Below are 17,996 nucleotides of genomic sequence, written 5' to 3'. Positions count from 1 at the left end.
GCACGGATTTGTTAAAGGAAAATCATGTTCAGCTAACTTGATTGAGTTCTTTGATGAAGGATTGGAGAGGGTCGATGAGGGTAGTGTGGTTGAGTTTGTGTATATAGACTTTCAAAAGGCATTTGATAAAGTACCACATAACAGATATGTTAGCAAAATTAAAGCCCATGGGCTTAAAGGGACAGTGGTAGCATGGATACAAAATTGTCTAAGGGACAGAAAGTAGTGGTGAATGGTTGTTTTTGAGACTGGAGCGGAGTACACAGTGGTGTTTCCCAGGGGTCAGTTCCCAACTGCTCTTTTTGATATATATGAATGACCTGGACTTGGGTATAGAGTGTATAATTTCAAAGTTTGCAGATGACACGAAACTCGGAAATGCAGTAAACAACATGAAGGATAGTAACAGACTTCAGGAGGACACAGACAGACTGATGAAATAGGCAGACACATGGCAGATGAAATTTAACGCAGAGAAGAAGTGTGAAGTGATGCATTTTGGTAGGAAGAATGAGGAGAGGCAATATAAACGAAATGGCACAATTTTAAAGGGAGTGCAGGAACAGAGAGACCTGGGGGTGCACATACACAAATCTTTGAAGGTGACAGGACAAGTTGAGAAGGCTGTTAAAAAGGCATACGGGATCCTGGGCTTTATTAATAGAGGCATGGTGTACAAAAGCAAGGAAGACATGCTAAACATTGGTTATGCCTCAGCTGGAGTATTGTGTTCAATTCTGGGCACCACACTTTAGGAAGGATGTCAAGGCCTTAGAGAGGGTGCAGTGGAGATTTACTAAAATGGTGCCAGTGATGAGGGACTTCAGTTATGTGGAGTGACTGGAGAAGCTGGGGTTGTTCTCCTTACAACGGAGAAGGTTAAGAGGAGATTTGATAGAGGTGTTCAAAATCATGAACAGTTCTGACAGAGTAAATAAGGAGAAACTGTTTCCAGTGGCAGATGGGTGGCGAACCAGAGGACACAGATTTAAGGTGATCGGCAAAAGAGCCAGAGGCGACATGAGGAAACATTCTTTTACGCAGCGAGTTGTTATGATCTGGAATGCACTGCCTGAAAGGGTGGAGGAAGCAGATTCAACAGTAACTTTCAAAATGGAGTTGTATAAATACTTGAAGGGAAAAAATTTACAGGGCTATGGGGCAAGAGCAGGGGAATGTGACTAAATAGATCACCCTTTCAAAGAGCTGGCACAGGCACGATGGGCCACATGGACTCCTCCTGTGCTCTACCTACTATGATAAGTTATTTATTCAAGTCAGTATTTTAATGATTCATTAAAATGATAGTCAGAAGCATAGAAGTGTTGGCTGGGAATTTGGAGCCTACATTTCTTTGATTGAATCAGCTCTTTGACAAGTCAATCACTCTAGACAGTTACCAGGAACCCCATAGGGTCAAGATTGACAACAGAACGAAGAGTCTGGACAAGGCCAAGGTCAACCATTACAGGACCCTAGAGTCCTTACCTCAGGGGAAGGGTCACCCTCCACAGAGCTGATCAAGAATCATGTGTTGACCGTTATTTAAAGAACAATCGATAAAACAAAGAGAACAGGGGAAGTGGTAAACGGGGCTTTTTAATGTTGAGAAATCTTGGTTGAAGGCCAAGCACGGCCCATGTTGCAGGTTGGAAAAAGTAGAAGAAAGAGAGAATTGGTGGTTACGTTCTGCCAAGCTAACCAGCAGATTGTAGGACAAGAAGTGAAAGGGTACCACAGTTTTGAGGTGCTGGGGAAGATAAACGTAGGAGATGGTTCAATGAGACTTGAATGTAACATGGTGAGAATGCAGGGAGGTACAAGAGTGTGTAGGACAGTGTATTTGGAGCTTTGAGGAACAAGGAGGAAAGTTCAGAGGAGCAAGGACCATTGATGAAACAAGAGAGGGAGGCTGGAGGTTAACAATGAGAGAAGGCTGTCCTGTCAGATGACTAGCTTTTACTTGTATCTCGTCTACAACTGATAGACAGGAGCCCACGAAACCAATTAAATATTGCTGAGCTTTTCATCACACATAGTTGCACCGAGGGCTCATCTTAATGAGATACACAGTATTTTAGCTGCACGTTTCTGTTTTGATTTCTACGACACACCCTAACAGCATGTTTGCTTTCTCCACCGCCTTTACAGTGCTGCTGTTTATATCCATGTATTGTGGCCTCATGATTTACTCCATGGTGAAAAGTCTTAATCCATACTTTTTCTCCAAATCACTGCTGTGATGCCATTTTATTAATTCAAAATTTGCCATATCCGGAGTTCGGAACAATATTCATTTTTTTTGAGTATGCTGCGTTCAACAGTGTCTGGGTCAGAGAGCATGTTTTGAATTCGGTTGAATAAGAAAGGCTCAAAGTCATACATTCTATGGGTGGGTGCAGAACATCTCTGGTACGGTCTGGCGTTGCTGCATTAGTCCTCTCTAAAAAGATAAGTTGGGGGAATTCCCATTGGTGACATTAATGGAATGGGAAAAAGAGAAGCAGAACAGCAATTACCGTAAAGGAATGAAAGCGGCACAGAAATGGCCTTGAATCAGCTGAACAAATCCTCTGACTGAACCTTTTAAACTTACGTCCATATATATTTTATAGGGGTGCCATTACGATCGGGTGCTTTGTGGGCTTAATAGCCACAGAATGATGTTAGAGGTGTTATTACATCATGCCTGCATCATTTAAATACATGAAGTTCCTGCCTATTTAGAGCGGTAATTTCCCCTCCTCACCCCAAGCCTCACTGGAGAAGTGGGCGGAGATCCATCGGGACTGATCGCACGTTTATAGGATCCGACTTGGCCCAACTATGCCTGATTCTGGGGCGTAATGGACACTAATATTTGCTCCATTGACTGACCATTCATCTCATTGCTGTTTGTAGAATCTTGCTTTGTTCAAAATGGCTGCCTCCTTTGCCAACACATGCCACTGCATTTCCCAGTATGCGAAGCACTTTGAGACGTCATTTGAGTGATGTGATAATGTGTTGTATAAATGCTGGTTTTACTTTCCCCTTTTTTATATATCGTTCTAACAAAACATCCAATTTCTATTTCTTGTTTTCTTTAAACAATAACTTCAACTACTTATTCTGACCTTACTTTCTGTGTCACCCAGTTCCCACTAGTCATTTGGTGCTCGGACCCACGTTGAAAAAGATTTAGTCTCTGATTTGGCTGAATTCCAGTCGGCGAGGATGTTCTATTTTCCACCAATCCAATGCCAGAGCTCTAGACATCAATAGTCATTTCATGGATGCAACTTGGTCAACTTCTGATGTATTTTAAGACATCGATCAGAGACCTGCTGCCAATTGTTAAGTCTCGTCTTTGGTGTACAAAAGTTTAAACTATCTGCCTATCCAACAATTAGCTCTCCTTCCAATTGATTGTTAACATGAAACTTATACCACTCAATAATGGAATTAGCTTGACATGATAGCTTCTGAGCACGTCAATCATAGTTATTAAATCCTGTCAATCTGGTTTCTCAGTATTGAATACCAAAAGCACAATTTGTGTTCTCCAATCATTTTGCCTGATATTCACTTTGAAATATTGATGAATCCAGTTCAAACAAGCACCAAAATGTTGCTCCATTACCATGCACTGCAAATCTTTAGGCCACCCCCAAAACTGCCATTGTCTCGATTATTTCTGGCCTCATTTGGTCTAATCTTCACTTTTTAATGTCTGGAGATCCCAACAAGATAAACTTTAAAAAAAATAATTGCAGCGTGCCCAACTTCCTGTGCAGCATTCACAGAAATTGTTCCTGAATGGAATTTCAATTCAGTAGCGAATAGGTTTATTCCCAGAATAGGCATTGTCTATGTTAATTGAGTACTGGTGCAGTACATCTTATAAAATGCATCTTGTAAACACTACTGTGGCTTTCACAATGGCAAATACAAACACTGCATAGTACTACAGTGGCATCTCTGTCTTTAGTCTATTTGCATGTGTCTGCTCAGGCTGCTGGCGAGTTGTGCATTGTCCTCTCACCAGCCTTCACAGCACCTTCTAGTCAGTCACATGTGGATACATAGGAACGTAGGAACAGGAGTAGGCCATTCAGCCCCTTGAGCCTGTTCTGCCATTCAGTTAGATCACGGCTGATCTGTATCTTAACTCCATCTACCCACATTGGTTCTGTAACTCTTAATACCCTTGCCTAACAAAAATCTATCAATTTTAGTTTTGAAATTTCCACTTGACCTAGTCTCAGCAGCTTTTTGGGGGAGAAAGTTCCAGATTTCCACCACATTCAATGAAATGTTCCAAATTGTTACACTGTATTGATTCCCACTTGACAACGGCAGCTATTCCTTTTGTTCCTACAATGGTGCATAGTAGTGCTCTTGAAGAACTATTTTGAGCCAAGGAAATTTGTACTAAATCTACTTTCCCAAGGAATCAATAACCAATTTGAAATGCTCCTCTTTGTTCAGCAGTACTGGGTGATGATGTGAGCCAGTAAAGACATTGACCCAGAAATTGCTCGGAGCAGTGACCAACAGTGTTCGTCGTTCCATAGATTTATACTAACCCACTAACATACCGTGGTCTTTACTGGGTGCATTCTCTTTAATAGAAAGCGGAGAAGAGCTTCAGTGTTAGATCCAGTGAAGCTGGGACCCATGGGAGAAGCAAAAGGATCACACTCTCCCCTTGACCAATCAGAGTGCTACATTTTTGACATGCTGCAAAGTGTTTCTGCAGGCTGGAATGCTAAATCCAGGAAGTGAAACATTAAAAACATTTGTAAAAAGAGTTATCGACAGTGAAAAAAAGAGAGGGTGAGAAATAATCAAATTAAATAAGAGGCAGAAGGAAAAAGTAAAATAACATTTTTTAAATGTCCAAAAACTATTAAAATAAGGAGTAATGAGACTCCACATTTTTAAAAGTTAACTTTAGTTGTTTGGCAGTCATTAAGACTTATCACACTGTTAAAACTTAGTTCAGACCTGGTATTTCTAAGCGTATCTGTTTTGTGTCGATATTAGCTACTTTCCAGCTGGGCAGAAGAGCAAGTTGGCGCGGGTCCATTGAGTCCACTGATTCCAGCCGGCGACATTCCTTTAAGGCGAAGCTGTCAAATCGCCAGCAAACCAGGAGGAGCAAGTTCTGGATTTCTGCAGTTCATTGTGCATGTGTGAACGTCAGAATTTGCTCCTCCATTTCACCACTAACAATAGAGAGCGCTGTTGAGCTCTCTGTTCTAAGAACATAAGAAATAGGAGCATGAGTCGGCCATACGACTCCTCGAGCCTGCTCCACTACTCAATAAGATCATGGCTGATTTTCAACCTCAACTCCACTTTCCTGTCCGATCCCCATATCTCTTGATTCCTCTAGAGTCAAAAAAATCTATCGATTTCAGTCTTGAATATACTCAATGACTCAGCATCCACAGCCCTCTGGGGGTAGAGAATTCCAAAGATTCACAACCCTCTGCATGAAGAAATTCTTCCTCATCTCAGTCTTGAATGGCCGACCCCTTATCCTGCGACTACGCCCCCTAGTTCTAGACTCTCCAGCCGAGGGAAACAATCTCTCAGCATCTACCCTGTCAAGCCCTCTCAGAATCTTATATGTTTCAATGAGATCACCTCTCATTCTTCTAAACTCCGGAGATTATAGATCCATTCACTCAACCTCTCTTTATAGGGCAACACTCTCATTCCAGGAATTAATCTAGTGAATCTTCATTGCACCGCCTCTAAGGTAAGTATATCCTTCCTTAGCTAAGGACCAAGACTGTACACAGCACTCCAGGAGTGGTATCACTAAAGCCCTGTATAATTATAGTAAGACCTCCCTACTCTTGTACTCCAACCCCCTTGCAATAAAGGCCAACATGCTATTCATTTTCCTAATTGCTTGCTGTTCCTGCATGATAACTTTTTATGTTTCTTGTACGAGGACACCCAAGTCTCTCTGAACACCAACATTTAATAGTTTCTCACCATTTAAAAAATATTCTGTTTTTCTATTCTTCCTACCAAATTGAATAACCTCACATTTTCCCACATTATACTCCATCTGCCACCTTCTTGCCACTCTATATGCCTGTCTATATCCCTTTGCGACTCTTTGGGTCCTCCTCACAGCTTACCTTCCCACCTAGCTTTGTATCGTCAGCAAATTTGGATACATTACACTCCGTCCTTTCATCTAAGTCATTAATATAGATTGTAAATAGCTGAGGTCCAAGCACCGATCCTTGCGGCACCCCATTAGTTACAGCCTGCCTACCTGAGAATGATCCGTTTATCCTTACTCTCTGTTTTCTGTCTTTTAGCCAATCCTCTTTTTTAAAGCAATTTCTGGGTCATTATCCCTAAGACATTGTGCATGTGTATTGCTGAAAACATTAAACCAGTTATTCTAATCTTTATTTTGGACATTTAATGAAAAATGCAATGACATCTTGAGTTCCAGATGGATGCAGGACAGAAAAACCTTGTAGAGATACGCACCTCATTATAAATCATATCCATCGATTTCCATTATTTCTAGTTAATTGGTTTGTGGCACCAAGCAGACAGCTGGATATTGTCTGTGCCTGTGTGAACCAAGGGAATGGATGAGACCAGTCTGTCCCAGGTGAATTGGGTGACTGGATGAGAGTGGCCGGTGGCATGAAAGTCAGGTATGCAGATGCGAGAAGTTAGGCAGAACAGGCTCAAGGGGCTGAATGGCCTACTCCTGTTCCAATGTCTGTTTGTGATCAGGAGGGCTACTCAGCCCCAAGGCTTTAAATGCAATTCAGCTATATCCTGAACATGAATGAGGGACTGTCTCAATGACCTTTCCATAGAAATTAAGATTGTGTCCCTTTGATACACGTATTCCCCTTAAATCACCTTGGATTCTTCACAAAGGAAGGTAGATTGAGGATTGGGTGATGTGGTGGGTTACCAGACCGCCCTTTCATTTTCTGAGATCTGCTTTCTAATCCACCTCAGGCTGATGGGATGGAAATCTCCTCTCTCTGCTGGCTGAAATTGATTTAGGCAGTCCCAGCCAGTTTCCTAGCAGATATGGGCACCCAGCACAAAATTGGCCTTGATTGACACTGAAATCTCATATAGGACCATAGCACAGAATTGGCATTAAAGTCTCATTTTGTTGGTCAGAAAACAAGAAAAATATGTCATCTGATAGGTAAACCTTCTCTGATCTATAATCTCCAACTTCCTTCTCTATGCCACAATCATTCTATCCTTTCTCTATTTTACCGATACCACTGTGGTCAGTGACCTCTGAACTTTCCTCTCTTGTTCCTTCTACACTCCAAGTCCACCATCCTCCATCCTCTTCCTTTTCCCTACGTCCCTTCTGTGTTAAGATCAAGACTCAAGGCAAGGTCTCTTGCTCTAACTCTCTCTTTGAAAGGACCTGAAACTTGTGAAACTCTTCACGTTTCCCAGTCTTTCCTTTCAGAGCCACAGCAAACATTGACATGACAAATGTTCCAAGGTGCTTTACAGGAGGTCAGGGGATAGCAAGTGGTAGTGGGACAGAGGTTATGGGAGGATTGACCAATATCATGCTTGAAGATGTTATTGAAAGTGGGAAGAGGTGTTCAGGAAAAAGATTTGTTGGCTGAAGGACCTGTCACTGATGGTCGAGCAGAGGGCGGGAGGGATTTACATAGAATTACATAGAACCTACAGCACTAGGAGCAGCCCGTTTGGCCCAAATGGTCTTTACTGGTGTTTATACTCCACACGAGCCTTCTCCCACACTAATTACCTCTTACCACCCTGCCCCCATGTGCCTCTATTCCCTTCTCCCCCATGAATGCGAGGGACACAGAGTTAGACCAGAGTCAAAAGAATGGAGTCTGCACGCTGGGTCGCAGGACTGGAGGAGATTACCAGAGGTAAGGTCGAACAATTCAGTGGAGGGGAGTTGAAAATGAGAAGAAGGATTTTGAAGTCAATGGGCTTGGGACGGGGAGCTGATGGAGATAGTTCAAGGTGGGGCGGTAGGTGTGCAGGGTTTGGTATTGGATAAGGATATGAGCAGAAGAGTTCTGAATGAGTTGCTTTTGACAAATCAACACTTGAGGTAACAAGGGCATGGATAAGGCAGCAGCAGTGGTGAGGTGGGGATGTAGGTGAGCAATGCGATGTAGCTGGACGAAGGCTGTCTTGGTGACTGAGTGAATGGTGCTGGATTCACCCTGAAAAAGCAGCTGGAAAGGGGAATGCAGTTGGCCTCCTGGTGGGGGCTGAACAAGGACCCCAAGCTTAATGTCTCTTAAACCCTATTTGCTGTTTATCACCTCGTTTCAACCTCGGTGGTATTCTGCACTATGGGCCTCGGTCATTCATCTTGGTTTCTCAATGAGAACAATTGGTGTCTGTTCATTTGGGAGGATAAGGATTACTTACTGTGGAGCTATCAAAGACCATAGGAGCAGGAGTAGGTCATTCAGCCCCTCGAGCCTGTTCCGCCTTTCAATTAGACTACGGCTGATCTGTATCTTAACTCCATCCATCCACCCTGGTTCTGTATCCCTTAATATCTGAAGTTCATGGTTATTAAGCAGGAAGGGTTACTCACTCTTTAACTTTGAGGTTCCTGTTTACTCAGCATCATAAGGACAGCTCACTGTGTAACTGTGTGGAGTCCAGTTTATTCAGCAGGCTAAGGGTTAATGTGCTCCTCTGTTGCGCTGCTGCGCAGAGCTGCAGGTTGAAGGTTAATAGCCGCATTAGCAAAACATTCACTTCATGCCTTCTGCTCAGGGCAGTGGGGTTCAGTGTCACATCATTCTGCTGCTGAATGGCATTTTGCCCAGCTGGTAATGGTTATTCTATAATCTACGTGTGCAGAGGTGACCGTGGCCATTTCAATCCAATAAAACAGCAGGCAGCCAATGCAGTGCATGTCTTACATTTGCAGCTGGTGTGAGCTGACATGTTGAGGCCTTGGGAAGAGACAGCAGTCACTGCTGGGACTTTACAAGGAGCTGCGACCAGGTGGTTCTGATTTTACTTGCCATGTGCTTTAGCTGATGATCTTCTGGCATCAGTGAAAAACGTATTTATTTTGAAAACGTGCTGCTACTGACCCTTGTAGTTCTGGTTTTTAAACTTTAATCTTGAGCTTGCTTCTCCAGTGCGGGCACTGGGCTGACTGTGTGGACCCAGAGTTTACTGAAACCTGTTGCCCCGTTTGTTCATCCAGCTGAGGGAGACACACCGCTAAAGAACTGATTGTTTCCCAGTTTTTGCTCCAGTTCAGATACATCGAGGGGGGGTGTAAGGTGTTCTATTCCCTTCCGCCTTACACCAGTTCTTGGACCTCAGAATTAAAAGAACAAAATTGCATGCGACAAAAAGGCTTTCGCTCAACCTAAATTTGTTAGTTTATTAAAGCAACAAAACCCCAGTACAAACCCTTCTATGATTTGACTGAAACTTACAATCACTCACGTGGCTGGTCATTACCAAAGTTGATTGTTGGCCTGGATCTGGAGGTGACTGGTCTCCGCCCGTCTTCACCTGACTGCAGCCTCCACGTGCTGCTGTTGTACCTTCCTATAGTGTTCCAGTCATGCAAACCCCCACCTGGGCCTCATCCCTGGTTTCAGCTATCAATCTGTTGGATTGCTTGACATTCACACCTCTTCATCTGGGCATCTCGGTGATTCAAAACTCCTTAGTTGTGCAGAGCTGTGAGGTTGAGAAACGACTCCTTATCTCCTCCCCTGCTACCTGCACAGCATCAGAACAATGCGGAATTCCTCATTCTGATGGGCCCTTGGATGAGAGCGTTGTTTAGGTATGAAAGGCATTCCGTTCTTGTCCGAGACTGAGCATGGCTCAGAGGCTCAGTTTGATTATACATTGTCTCGATGTTAATGTGTCATCGCTAGGGGATCATTGTTTGATGTAAATGAGTCTCCGAAACTGATCATGGGCTGGAGTCTCTTTGACTGGCACCTGGGGTTAACTGTTTCATATCTCACAGCCTGTTTCATGTCTTGCAGTTTTACAGTGTTTTTACAGTATTTTCCATATTTGTAGTCTTACAGAGGTTAGAGGTAGAGTCTACTACACTACAACACCCCTCAAACACTCACAGTGCAGATACACAGATGGCGGGGGGGTTAGAGGCGGAGTCTGGCTCTCTACTATACCACACTATATGAATGTACTTTATTTAAAATGGTTTTGAATGTACGTTATTCAATGTGGAAGTTTAGCACTTTCGAACTGAGACACAAATCCAGCTCTGAAAGCAGAGGGTGACATCTCAGTACTGATGCACGTTTGGTTTCTGAGGAATTGTGTGTGGGCGGAGCTCCCTTGATGAGTTAACTCCGCCTCCCATGCTAAATACAAAATGGCGACCCAAGCAAAAGGCCTCATGCATGCTTTGTAATTAAGTTGTTTTTACAGTAAATAAGCAAAATCATTGAGAGCTCAATCTTCTTCGAACATTGAGGCCATCTTCAGGATTACATTTCATTTCAAATAATCAGGCTGTAGACTGAAGCTCCTGTAAACATGTTTACAGGACATCTGCCCTTTTGCTCAGAGCACAGTTATCATCAAGAAACCTGGCTGCAGACATTGTGTATCACCTTACCAGAGGCCTGGAAGTGACAGTAGGTCTCCTGCAGTTGTGATCTGTCACATTGTGTTAAAGCACAGCTTTCTGCCTGGACATGCCCCGCTAGCATTTTAACCTTACAGCACTGGCTGCAATGGGTCCAGCACCATTCACCAAAACCCAGTGGAGATCAGAAAGGAAAACAGGCAGGGATACAGCAGCTCACCGATTTCCTCAACACTCAGATTGTAAGTTCATGACAAACCAACGAGCAAGAAGAATAAATTCAATCCCCTCGCTGCAGAAAAAAGATAATGCAGCTGTTGAACATGGCGAGGGGAGGGAAGGAGGGGAATCAATACTAAGGGAAAGAAAGAGGAGATAGAGAGAACAGTGAAATACAGGCAGATGCTATTTCCTACCTGGGCTGGGATTGATGAAAGACAAATGGCATCAGCTGTGTGGGTTCTGCTGATAATGGGCATATTCAGTTTTTTTATTATAAGCTAATTGGTTATGTTTTAATCTTATGCATTATTCAAGGATCATGTATTGCAGTATCCACAGTGTATTCAGGAAAAGTACAGACAAAGATTTTACATAAATATATATATATAAGGGTGCAACTAATCAAATCTGTGCTGCAAAATCCCACAGCATAATGAAGCCAGAAGAAATATATATTGAAGTATTTACTCTTCAGTGCACTGCACAGTGCTTGGGACTCGTATACCAGCCTTTATTAAGTCATTATGAACTTAAATTATTTCTGCCCCAACAATTCACTGAGAGGTACCCTCTATATATACCTATCTGAACCCCTTGGTGGGCTTATTGTTCTGCCACACACTGATGTACCTGGTATTATGGATATCAAGTTGATTGAATCTGGGCCTTTTACACTGAGATCTAATGCTTTTTATAATATATTACAACAGTGACTTCACTTCAAAAAAAACTACTTCATTGGCAAGTCCTGAAGTCATGTAAGGTGTGATATAAATGCAAGCTATTTGTTTTTGTTCTTGAGAGTGGACTGAGTCTTTTTATGTAAATGATGCACCGGCGTTATTTAATTTTTGGGAGAAAAAAGAAATGTTCAGTTAAATCCACCATGGAAATGAGATTTCCACAAGCAAGCTCCATCAGCAAGTCCTGGGAGGAATTGTAGTCGGGGTGAAAGAAGATCATCAAAAACCATCATGGTTCACTGTGGAGGTCTCTACACTCACTGCAGAGTCCAGTGTTTCACATCAGTACTCTTGACACATTACTGAGCTGCTGACAAACCAAGCCATGTCCAGTCGCTACCTGAACTGTTCAGTTTAGGTGACAGTCAGTGCAAAGGTACAAGGCAAAGAATCAAGAATTGGTCTTTTCAGAAACATGGACAGTTCATTCCAAGATTTTACTGATACTCAAAACTGACGTGTTTATCCCATTTGAGTAGTATGTAACTATAGGCATTGACAGGTAGTGTATCGGTACTGTTATATCTTGCCTTCAGGCATGTGCATTGAGAAAGCTCGGCTACCTAATGTAGCTTCAGTACGGAGATGTGAATATCTCACCTGTCCACGTGGTGTCATATCCCAAGGTTGGAGATGTGAATATCTCACCTATCCATGTGGTGTCCTGTCACTCAGTGTGGACATGTGAATATCTCACCTCTCCACGTGGAGTCTTGTCACTCAGTGTGGAGATGTGAATATCTCACCTATCCATGAGGTGTCCTGTCACTCAGTGTGGAGATGTGAATATCTCACCTATCCAGGTAGTGTCCTGCCACTCAGAGTGGAGATGTGAATATCTCTCCTATCCAGTTAGTGTCCTACCACTCAGAGTGGAGACGTGACTATCTCACCTCTCCACATAGTGTCCTGTCACTCAGAGTGGAGATGTGAATATCTCACCTATCCAGTTAGTGTCCTACCACTCAGTGTGGAGATGTGAATATCTCACCTATCCACATAGTGTCCTGTCACTCAGAGTGGAGATGTGAATATCTCACCCATCCAGGTAGTGTCCTGCCACTCAGAGTGGAGATGTGAATATCTCTCCTATCCATGAGGTGTCCTGCCACTCAGTGTGGAGACGTGACTATCTCACCTCTCCACATAGTGTCCTGTCACTCAGAGTGGAGATGTGAATATCTCACCTATCCATGAGGTGTCCTGCCACTCAGAGTGGAGATGTGAATATCTCACCTCTCCACATAGTGTCCTGTCACTCAGAGTGGAGATGTGAATATCTCACCTATCCACATAGTGTCCTGTCACTCAGTGTGGAGATGTGAATATCCCACCTATCCAGGTAGTGTCCTGTCACTCAGTGTGGAGATGTGAATATCCCACCTATCCTGGTAGTGTCCTGTCACTCAGTGTGGAGATGTGAATATCCCACCTATCCTGGTAGTGTCCTGTCACTCAGTGTGGAGATGTGAATATCTCACCTATCCACATAGTGTCCTGTCACTCAGTGTGGAGATGTGAATATCTCACCTATCCAGGTAGTGTCCTATCCCTAATGTTGGAGATGTGAATATCTCACCTATCCTGGTAGTGTCCTGCCACTCAGTGTGGAGATGTGAATATCTCACCTATCCTGGTAGTGTCCTGTCACTTAGTGTGGAGATGTGAATATCTCACCTATCCTGGTAGTGTCCTGTCACTCAGTGTGGAGATGTGAATATCTCACCTATCCTGGTAGTGTCCTGCCACTCAGAGTGGAGATGTGAATATCCCACCTCTCCACATAGTGTCCTGTCACTCAGTGTGGAGATGTGAATATCTCTCCTATCCAGTTAGTGTCCTGCCACTCAGTGTGGAGATATTCATACCTCCACTCTGATTGACAGGTCACTACGTGGATAGGTGAGATATTCACATCTCCACTCTGAGTGACAGGACACTACCAGGATAGGTGAGATATTCACACCGCCACACTGAGTGGCAGGACACTACCTGGATAGGAGACATATTCACATCTCCACACTGAGTGGCAGGACACTCCCAGGATAGGAGAGTCCTGCCACTCAGTGTGGAGATGTGAATATCTCACCTATCCTGGTAGTGTCCTGTCACTCAGTGTGGAGATGTGAATATCTCACCTATCCTGGTAGTGTCCTGTCACTCAGAGTGGAGATGTGAATATCTCACCTATCCTGGTAGTGTCCTGTCACTCAGAGTGGAGATGTGAATATCTCACCTATCCACATAGTGTCCTGTCACTCAGTGTGGAGATGTGAATATCTCACCTATCCACGTAGTGACCTGTCAATCAGAGTGGAGGTATGAATATCTCACCTATCCTGGTAGTGTCCTGTCACTCAGTGTGGAGATGTGAATATCTCACCTATCCACGTAGTGACCTGTCAATCAGAGTGGAGGTATGAATATCTCACCTATCCAGGCGGTGAAAAATTATGAATTTTGATTTCAAGAGATTAAGTGTATAGTTGATGTATGCTGAGCTTCGAGACAAGAGAAGATGCTTTCAGTTTGATAGTGATGTGTATCGTACTTGCATGTTGTTAACTGAACACTAAATTGCCTCCTGATGGGAGTAAACATATTGTAGCAATTACACTTTAAGGTCTCTCTTGTATTTTTTTTTATTCTTTGACAGGAAATTCTAGAGGGTCTGGAAATAAAAGCAGCTAAGTATTACCACTCCAATTAAAGTGTTTATTTGGATGGAACAAGTACCTTACCGATCCTTCCTCAATGTTTATTTGTCTTCCACACCAGACTGAGGAAATTGTTTGTCAGCAGTTATGGGTTTGAAATGTGTGACCCTTTAAATCGGACGTGTGCATTGTAACGTCTTTACTACTGGCCTTCAATTGTCAAGCCTTCTACTCTTTGTGCTCCCAGACTCTGCAGGTGTGTAGGAGTCTAGCATTCTGTTGCTCATGCTGCCGGTCTGCCCTTGCGGATCGAGCACTGATATTCAATCACTGTCAATGCCTGGCCATTAGGAGCCAGGCTGGGAATCATTTGTCCTACTAGCCTAACCGTTGGGGCAAGCAATGACTATTCTACCAGTCTCAACACCAGGTTAGCACATCTTCTTAGGAAATAAGCAATGGACCAGTCGAACTACCATGGTTGCACCTTGACTTTTTTTCCCCTTGCTTGGAGTTCCAACAAATCTTTTCCATGATGCAATAGTGTTTTCATGGGAGATGTGCTCATTAAAAAGGGAAGATGCCTCAAGTTTTGTAAAAGAGTGGAGATGTTGGCTCTTTGTTCTGTCAGCACAGAGCATTTATCTCTGCAAACCTGAAGTCTCCTGCAGTGTCTACTTTGTTCTTTGCAGTACTGAAGGGGTTAGGCCAACGCAGCACGATCCTCGCATATTACCATCCTGTCCGCAGAAGAGATCCCTTTCATTTTCCCCCTCTCCCAGGTTGAAAACAAAGCCCTGATTACTGATGAGGTTTGCCTGGGTGTCGATTTAATGCAGCGTCGGTAATTCCCACTGCAGTAATGAGCAGTGCCAATAGCTACAATAATAATAAAAGCTGCAGCAGAGGGCAAACTTCCACACTTGGGAATCGTGAATGTTTGAAAGGAAAAATTCAATTATCCAGAAAGTTGCAAAAGCTGCAAATTCTGTAAACGAAGATAACATTTTCTGACATCTACTCAAGTTTGATTCCACTTTTGCTGCAAGTTTGTCATTTCCTTTTCCCTCTGTGTTGAGCACAAATGTTTCTTTTCACATGAATTTAATTCACACGGATTCTGCCCAATTGTCTTTCCAAGACCTTTTCCCAACACTGACCAAGGAATCTGGACAAATGGAGGTTTTCAGCTCTGTCCTGTTAAATAGGAAATTCAGGAATTCCTCACTCCTTCTCATCTCAGGAATTCCTCACTCCCTCTGCTTCCCCTCTCAGGCGTTCTTTGCTCTCTCCTCTCCCCCTCTCAAGACATCTTTCATTCCTTCCTCTTCCCATCTCACTCCCTTCACTTTGCCTTTTCATGCAGACATCACTCTATAATTGGATTAACTTCTCTTGCCATTCTTGTAGAGGATTGGGGAGCAAGGGAGTGGGAATGACGATGGTTTCGAATGCATAGGATTGGGAATACAGAGGGTAGGAGCATGTAAGATTTGCCACGTGAGGTGCAGAGACTGGGACTGGTATTGAGGTCTGAGGGGTTTTCCCCAGGTACTGACGTGCCACAAGTGGGATGATGAGACAGATGGGTACAGGTATAATAATTGCAGACCATTTCATGCCTGTATTTAAATCACCTTACAGAGGTGGTGTACCCTGATCACCAGACTGCTGTTGTACAATAACTCATTTAATATTCATTTCTAATCTCCATTCCCCACAGATTTATAAATTTCAGAAAATTAGATGAAATATATGATTGAAGAAATCCTCTGGCCAACTTTGGGTTCAGTGTGCTACATTTCCTTATGTATCCTCTTCCCCCTCCCCATCAAGTAAAGTCAATGAGAATAACAGCGCTGGGGTTACAAAGTTGTCAATCGCTGACACATTTATTTGAAAGCGCCTGTGTTCAGCTTCTGGGCTTCACTGTTCAAGAATCTACAACTGTATTGAGAGGGCTCAAATTCAGAATGCAATTAACGAAAGAGTGAAGCTTGAGATATGTAAAGAGCGAAGGCAGAAAATGGTTGCTGCGTCGTCTGTAAAGCCTTGGTGAGAACTGCATACGGGTTAGATAATCACAGCAAAATTCAAGAGTTGAAAATAACTCTCCAAAGTTGTAATGTGAACGCGTAATATTTTGGTAGGGGGAGAGAGTTGGGGCAGACTCTGATTGCCTCGGAAATTCAAAAATTAAATCCATATTAAGTGTTAACGCAAAGGCAGGTACAATATGAAGATACACAGTTAGTGAGGCCACGGAGCTTTCTATTCCCAGAAGATTCCCAGCGAGAAAGAAAGCAGCCCTCGTTACTCAGGCTAGCAGCGAGAAACAGGAATTCTCAGTTCTTCGACGTTAAATCCACCAGTGAGAGGGGATGTTCAAAACATCAGTTAGTCTTTTTAATCTACAAAATGCATCCCGTGCATGTTAAGAAAAAGAGGCAGTGCAAAACAACATAAGGTAGCATGCTGTTCATTAACCAGGAGGAGGTAGGCAGGAGAGGGAGATGGAAAGTATGCCCATGAATAAGTATCACCAGCAATGTGCAGTTTGATTTAAACGGGTTAAGATTGATGAAATTTAAAATTACAAGAACTGAATAATTAAGCAGCATGCACAATTAGAGCACAGCACAAACAGGAACTTAAACACAACCACTGTTTCAACCCCTAGTTCACCTTCTGCCTTCTATGTTCAATGTCATTACACAATGGTAGTTCCATGCACACCAGGGAATCGGTGAGGGTGAGCCGTACAAATAAGAAGTGAGACCGGATGCAAATTTAAACACAAAGCTGAGTTTATTATATTTTCCCAATGTCTCCGCTCTTCGTCCAAAGGCAGTAGCTCAGCTTGGGGTATAGATCCAGAGGTGCTGGTCGACCGTTATTACCTCAGCCAAATGTCTCTTCTTCATGTGTGAGCTCAGGGAGTGTGTGTCGGTGGGCTATTCAGCCTTGAGACACCAACCTGCACTTCTAACAGGGTAGGGGGTCACCGAATAGGGATTTGCGCTGGAAACTAAGGGTCGATGTTGGTTGAGGCCAGTTTTAGGCTCAGCTGTGGTGCCATCCATGGTCAAAGAACTTATCAACACTCAATGCCGAGCTCACACCTGAACATTGGCCCCTTGGGCAAAATAATAGAGAGCATTCAGAGTCAGTGCAACCAGGGTCTAGGGGGGATCAAATAAACACTCCCTCACACTCTCCCCATTCTCCAAGCAGTACCACTTGAAGTGAAGGCAATGGGAGCAGTTTACACAGTCAGGTGAAAGCTAATTTGTGGTGTGGACATTTGGAACTGGAGGGAGATGTGGGGCTGCCTCGCGTGCCAGCAATCAGACTGGGGCTTTCTGCTGAACAAAACTCTCCGACGCATGGGATATCTTCCCCCACCCCCCCTCCAACCCCCGCCTTCCGTCCTTCGACACTGTTTCTGAATAGCCCTTGTTCAGTAGTGACAATGGCTGGTGATTACTGTGCACTGGCAGCACACATGCTCTCTTCAGTCAGATAGCTCTGCCCGTACAGCCTGACAGACAGATCACTCCTTCCTGCAAAGGCTGCATGAAACCTGGTGATAATTCCCTCGGCCCTCCCAGTTAGCCGCAGAGTACGCATTTCCTCTCACTAATTGGTGTCTCCTAGTTATCCTGTATTCCCTGTGAGATTCCATATCATTGCGTGGCACTCTCTCCGGAACACTGCAAATGGACAGAGATTGTAACGACTGACTAGAACCAGCATTCAACTGTTTAATAT

The 17,996-nt window shown here is 43.6% G+C and overlaps 1 long non-coding RNA gene across 1 annotated transcript in view; it reads right to left on the bottom strand.

Annotated features, from left to right (window-relative positions):
* LOC137325066 (uncharacterized) overlaps positions 1–9,838 on the bottom strand; it is a 35,043-nt gene extending 25,205 nt beyond the window's left edge. Inside the window, exon 1 of the long non-coding RNA XR_010963800.1 lies at positions 9,465–9,838. This is a non-coding gene — a long non-coding RNA (uncharacterized lncRNA). The remainder of the gene's footprint in view (positions 1–9,464) is intronic.
* Between the last annotated feature and the right edge of the window lie 8,158 nt (positions 9,839–17,996).

The sequence above is a fragment of the Heptranchias perlo genome, chromosome 9 (genome assembly GCF_035084215.1).
Source record: "Heptranchias perlo isolate sHepPer1 chromosome 9, sHepPer1.hap1, whole genome shotgun sequence".
NCBI lineage: Eukaryota > Metazoa > Chordata > Chondrichthyes > Hexanchiformes > Hexanchidae > Heptranchias > Heptranchias perlo.
Note: the sequence above shows the minus strand (reverse complement) of the source record. Positions and strands in the feature narration are given on the sequence as shown.